Source organism: Herpailurus yagouaroundi, unplaced genomic scaffold (genome assembly GCF_014898765.1).
Source record: "Herpailurus yagouaroundi ecotype Mexico unplaced genomic scaffold, PumYag 189, whole genome shotgun sequence".
Classification (NCBI taxonomy): Eukaryota; Metazoa; Chordata; class Mammalia; order Carnivora; family Felidae; genus Herpailurus; species Herpailurus yagouaroundi.
Window position 1 is genome coordinate 9,776,678 of NW_024412420.1, and position 6,287 is coordinate 9,782,964.

Below are 6,287 nucleotides of genomic sequence, written 5' to 3' on the forward strand. Positions count from 1 at the left end.
CAGCCCCATGCAGGGCTTGATGTGGGGCTGGAACTCACAAACCATGAGATCATGACCTGAGCCGAAGTCAGACACTTATCCCACTGAGCCACCCAGGTACCCCAATTTCAAATAATTTTATATTAGTGGTTGGCACAATGTATACCATCCTCCTATCCAATTTCCTATAGAATTTGTTGAGTTTTGGGGCGCCTGGGTGGCGCAGTCGGTTAAGCGTCCGACTTCAGCCAGGTCACGATCTCGCGGTCCGTGAGTTCGAGCCCCGCGTCGGGCTCTGGGCTGGCGGCTCAGAGCCTGGAGCCTGGTTCCAATTCTGTGTCTCCCTCTCTCTCTGCCCCTCCCCCGTTCATGCTCTGTCTCTCTCTGTCCCAAAAATAAATAAACGTTGAAAAAAAAATTTAAAAAAACAATTATATCTAATACACCTTATTTTAGGAAGTTATTTGAGAATGTGCTAAAGCAAAACAAGGAACCAAACCAAGAAAATGGAAGATGTGGGACCAGGAAACAGAGGATAACAACCAAGAAAGGAGATGGAGAATCCCAGATTCCAGATGAGGGCAGGAGGAAAGGTCCCAGGAAGCAGATACTTGATCTAATGGCACAGCATGGGACGGGGGTGGGGGTGGGGTGAATATAAAGGAACGCAATGCAAGAAATTAAATGTAATCAAAACACGCCACTTCCTTTTGTAGTAAATAATATTTACTTAGTCATAATAATGGAAATACCCTTTAACTGAAAAAAACGAAACTGCCATATTGGAAGAATTGTACAGGGGAGGGGAGACTAGTGCAATAGACACTAATCCTCATTTGTTATAGCAGGAAGAAAACAGAAAATGTCCTAGGATGATAGATCACGAAATAATAGCATGAGCGTATTACTTATAGAAGTAACTACCAGAGGGAAGGACTAAGGGGACTCAAAATGGCAGCCTCCAAGGGATGCCGGGGTGGCTCAGTCAGTAGAGTGCCTGACTTCTGCACAGAGCCTGCCTGCTTCAGATCCTCTGTCTCCCTCTCTCTCTGTCCCTCCCCCGTTTGCACGCAACTCTCTCTCTCTCTCAAAAATAAACAAACCTTAAAAAAAAAAAAAAAAAGAATGGCATCATCCAAGAAATAGGACTGAGGGTTAGGAGGGGTGAGGCAGGGGACGTTTTTTCTTTTTTGTTTTTTTTTTTTTTTTAATTTTTTTTTCAACGTTTATTTATTTTTCGGACAGAGAGAGACAGAGCATGAACGGGGGAGGGACAGAGAGAGAGGGAGACACAGAATCGGAAACAGGCTCCAGGCTCCGAGCCATCAGCCCAGAGCCCGACCCGGGGCTCGAACTCACGAACCGCGAGATCGTGACCTGGCTGAAGTTGGACGCTTAACCGACTGCGCCACCCAGGCCCCCCGGGGGGCGTTTTTTCACTGTAAACTTTTGTTATCACTTGATTTCTAAACCATGCATATTACTGCTTTCACAAAAATTTTTAAATCTAAGTGAAGTATGACATGAAACACTAAATCTGATGGACAAAGACTTGAAGAAAAACACAAAGCAACTAACTCAGGGACTGGAGGCTTTGGGTGTTTGTTTTCTTTCCCTTTGTCACATTTTGTTGTAGTGTGAAATTGTATATATGTCTACAAATATACATACATTATATGATTATATATTATATAATTATTGTTACATATGATACCTTTTTATATCTATTTTATACATATTTCTTTTTACATCAGGCCTAATTTCCGGACCCGATATAACATGAAAATGTTTAAATTGTTACAAAGAGGATTCTAGGAAGATGGCAGCCACGGGATCATAATTTCTCAATTATCTCCATATCAAAAGCAAACAAATAAGCAAAAAGCAACCAAATAACCAAATCAAACACAGACAACATTTACATCAAAGTGTGACCAGGTGTACTCATGAACCCCAAAATACAAAGGAGTGGGGATAAACCACAAAGGCCACAAGACCTGAGCACTATCAGTATCCGTGCAGGAGGCAGTACAGAGAAGTCACCGGGGAGCACCCAAGAACAGGAGCGCCTTGATAGAGGCCGCAGATCCTCTCTAGGAAACATGGAGGACCATTCTCAAAACAGCAGCTGAGATGGGGAAGAGTCTAGCCCTCTCCCACCCTGGGTGAGCAGAAGGGGTCTGCGGTAAAGACCGAGGGCTCGCTTACTTCTAGCATGGGGCTCCATACCCAGGAAATACTGCACACAGAAAGACAGGTCCTTAAAACAAAATAAAACTATGACTGTTTCCAATCAAGCTCAAACACATTTTTCAAACAACAAGACATAAAAGAACGTTATAGATCAGAATTGGAAAAACTCAGAAGTGAGGTGACAGATACCCAGGAAAGAACAGAAAACGAAAGAAACACTCCATTTCAGAAATGAAGACTAGACCAGAGGGAAACACAAGATCAGACAGACACAACGTGTTTCTTTTTTTTTTTTTTTTAATTTTTTTTTCAACGTTTATTTATTTTGGGGACAGAGAGAGACAGAGCATGAACGGGGGAGGGGCAGAGAGAGAGGGAGACACAGAATCGGAAACAGGCTCCAGGCTCTGAGCCATCAGCCCAGAGCCTGATGCGGGGCTCGAACTCACGGACCGCGAGATCGTGACCTGGCTGAAGTCGGACGCTTAACCGACTGCGCCACCCAGGCGCCCCAAACACAACGTGTTTCTTAAGAGAAATAGGTGAAAATGGGGAGGGGGGATGATTAAAATGAAAAGATATAAAGAATAAATACAAAAACAAGACTGATAAATATTAAAGACAGGCAAAGAATATCAGACAGTAGAGCTCCTGAAGAAGAAAACCCACACAAGGGAACAAAACAGATACTGAAAAGCATAATTCAAGAAAACTTTCCTGAGTCACTATATTGTAGACCTGAAACTTATAAAAGACTGTATGTTAACTACACTGGAATTAAAATACAATTCATTAATTAATTAACTAATTAATAACAATAACACTTAATAAAAAAAGAAAGAAAGGGGCACCTGGGTGGCTCAGTTGGTTAAGCAACTGACTCCTGATGTCGGCTCAGGTCATGATCTCACTGTTCGTGAGTTCAAACCCCACGTCGGGCTCTATGCTGACAGTATGGAGCCTGCTTGGGATTCTCTCTCTCTCCCTCTCTCTCTGCCCCTCTTCCCCACTCACTTGCGTGCTAGAAAGAAAGAGAGAAAGAAAGAAAGAAAGAAAGAAAGAAAGAAAGAAAGAAAGAAAGACAGACTTTCCTGAAATAAAAAAAAAAAAAAATTCAAAACTTCACATTGGAAGAGCAGACCTCATACCTGAAAATGCGGACCCAGAATGATAGCACCCAGACAGTCCAGTACAATTACCCAGGACTTTTAAAGAAAAAAAAGAAAAAAAAAAAAAAACTCCTTTAACCATCTAGAAAATAAGAACATGTGACTTGCTAACCACACTTTATGCCGAAAGGAAAAGGAGAAACATATTTAAGATACTCAGAAGGAAAGTATGAGGCCAAAATGTTGTATCTAGTAAAACTGACCTTCAAGTGGAAAAGGCTGTTGGTGGTCGAACGCAGGAGCTTCCAAGTGGGAGTTGAACCAGCCCCCAGACGGGTTGGGCGAGGAGAGACAGAAGAAAGAGGCAGGCAGCTCCAGTTGGGCAGGTGCGGGGTGAACAAGCAAGAGAACTTACTTCCCAGGCTGGTCTAGGGTGGCTTCAAGAAGAGTCCATCTCAACCTACACCCACCAGAATCTGTAAACCTTCTGTGAAGGCCTTAATGGGGTTCAACCACATGGATCGTCCAAATTCCAACAGATGCTGAGTCAGGGCTGCATCCTGCAGACAGCTTCTAGCGTGGGGAACGCAAGCAGGAAGCACACTCCAAGGACAGCGGAGGGGGTGACGAGCCTCCGGTTACCAGAGTTCAGTTCCTGGGTCAACCGGTGGTCATGTCCTCTCCATGACCTCTTCCAACAAAGGCACAGACAAAGCTTATCAACATGGAATAGATTCGCCACCCCCCCCCCCCCACCCAGTTCTAGCCACTGAAAATGTTTAGACACAGTAACCAACCTCAGTAGCAGTGATCATCACTGGCAAGACTGTGTGGTTCTGAAATACAATGTCTCACTCAAAGAAATCAGTGATTCTCAGAGAAACGGCTCCTTCCAGGTCTGGAGCAGCAAATATGCAAGGTGAACCTGGAACATCCTGTCATACCAAATAGCGAGGAAACAATTAAAAAACCACTAGAGCACGTCTCTAGGGCTCAGAACAAACTTGAAGAAGCTTCCACTGCTCCAAAACAATAAATGCAATAGATTAAAACCCATCAGATACTTAAGTCCATAGGTTTGTAATAATATGTACATATTTTTTTTTAACTACGAGTCACCATCAGAGCATGATAGGAAACAAACACGTTTTGAAAACTGGTCAGTTGGGGCGCCTGGGTGGCGCAGTCGGTTAAGCGTCTGACTTCAGCCAGGTCACGATCTCGCAGTCTGTGAGTTCGAGCCCTGCGTCGGGCTCTGGGCTGATGGCTCGGAGCCTGGAGCCTGTTTCTGATTCTGTGTCTCCCTCTCTCTCTGCCCCTCCCCCATTCATGCTCTGTCTCTCTCTGTCCCAAAAATAAATAAACGTTGAAAAAAAAATGTTTAAAAAAAAAAAAAAAAGAAAGAAAACTGGTCAGTAAACGGAAATAATCCAGCATTTATCCTGCCATTCCTAAATGACTGGTTACCAACACTTGGTAACCAAATAGTAAATGAGGGTATCTCTTTATAAAGGTATTCCAACTAATAAATGAAAAAGGGGCACTGGGTGGCTCAGTCGGTTAAGCGTCCGACTTTGGCTCAGGTCATGATCTCACAGTTTGTGGGTTCGAGCCCCGCTGACAGCTCAGAGCCTGGAGCCTGCTTCAGATTCTGTGTCTCCCTCTCTCTCTGCCCCCCTCCTGCTGGCACTCTGTCTCTCTCTCAAAAATAAATAAACATTAATAAATGAAAAAGAAATGACAGAATTAGAATATCACCATTTTGCAACTTTTCATGAACATAAGCATAAAAAGAAAGACTATCAGACATTACCCACCTCCCATAGTCATGTCTAAGACCACCTACAGTTTGCTAAAGAAACTGACCCTGAGTTCTGAGCCAGTCTCTGATCTATCTGCCAGTTTGTAAGAAATATAGAAGACCAGGAGCGCCTGGGTGGCGCAGTCGGTTAAGCGTCCGACTTCAGCCAGGTCACGATCTCGCGGTCCGGGAGTTCGAGCCCCGCGTCGGGCTCTGGGCTGATGGCTCAGAGCCTGGAGCCTGTTTCTGATTCTGTGTCTCCCTCTCTCTCTGTCCCTCCCCCGTTCATGCTCTGTCTCTCTCTGTCCCAAAAAAATAAATAAACGTTAAAAAAAAATTAAAAAAAAAAAAGAAAAAGAAAAAAGAAATATAGAAGACCAAGGAATATGCTTAACTGTACCATGAGCACACCATCAGCAAAACCCAGACTGTGCAAAACTCTGCAAGTCACATGGCTTGAATTCTCTACAATCCTTGTAAAGAAAAAAAAAAAAAAAAAAAAAGAGGAGGAACTTACAGATTGAAAGAGACTTACAAGAAATATGACATTTTTTTTATTTAAAAAAAAAATCTATTTATTTATTTTTGAGAGAGAGAGACACAGCACGAGCTGGAAAAGGGCAGAGACAGGGAGAGAAATAATCCCAAGCAGGGTCTGTGCTGTGAGCACAGAGCCTGGCGTGGGGCTCGAACTCACAAACCGGAAATATCACATTTTTTAAATGGGCTAGACTAACCGATATTGTCTCAGAGCATGCATTTGTATAATAAAACTTTAAAAAAGCAAAAAAGTGGTTGGGGCGCCTGGGTGGCTCAGTTGGTTAGGCGTCTGACTTCGGCTCAGGTCATGATATCATGGTCTGTGAGTTTGAGCCCCGCATTGGGCTCTGTACTGACAGCTCAGAGCCTGGAGCCTGCTTCGGATTCTGTGTCTCCCTGTCTTTCTGACCCTCCCCCATTCGTGCTCTGTCTCTCTCTGTCTCAAAAATAAAATAAACATTAAAAAAATTAAAAAAAAAAAAAAGCAAAAAAGTGGCAACTATGCAAATTGAGAGACAGATTATTTATAGGAAGAGAGGATGTTGGGGTTGGGACAGTGCACGTGGAGGGGTCCCTGGAGTGGGGGCAAAATTCTGTTTCTTAACCTGGGCGGTGTTGACCTTATAATAATTCATGAAGCCATACATTTGTTGTGTGTGGCTTTT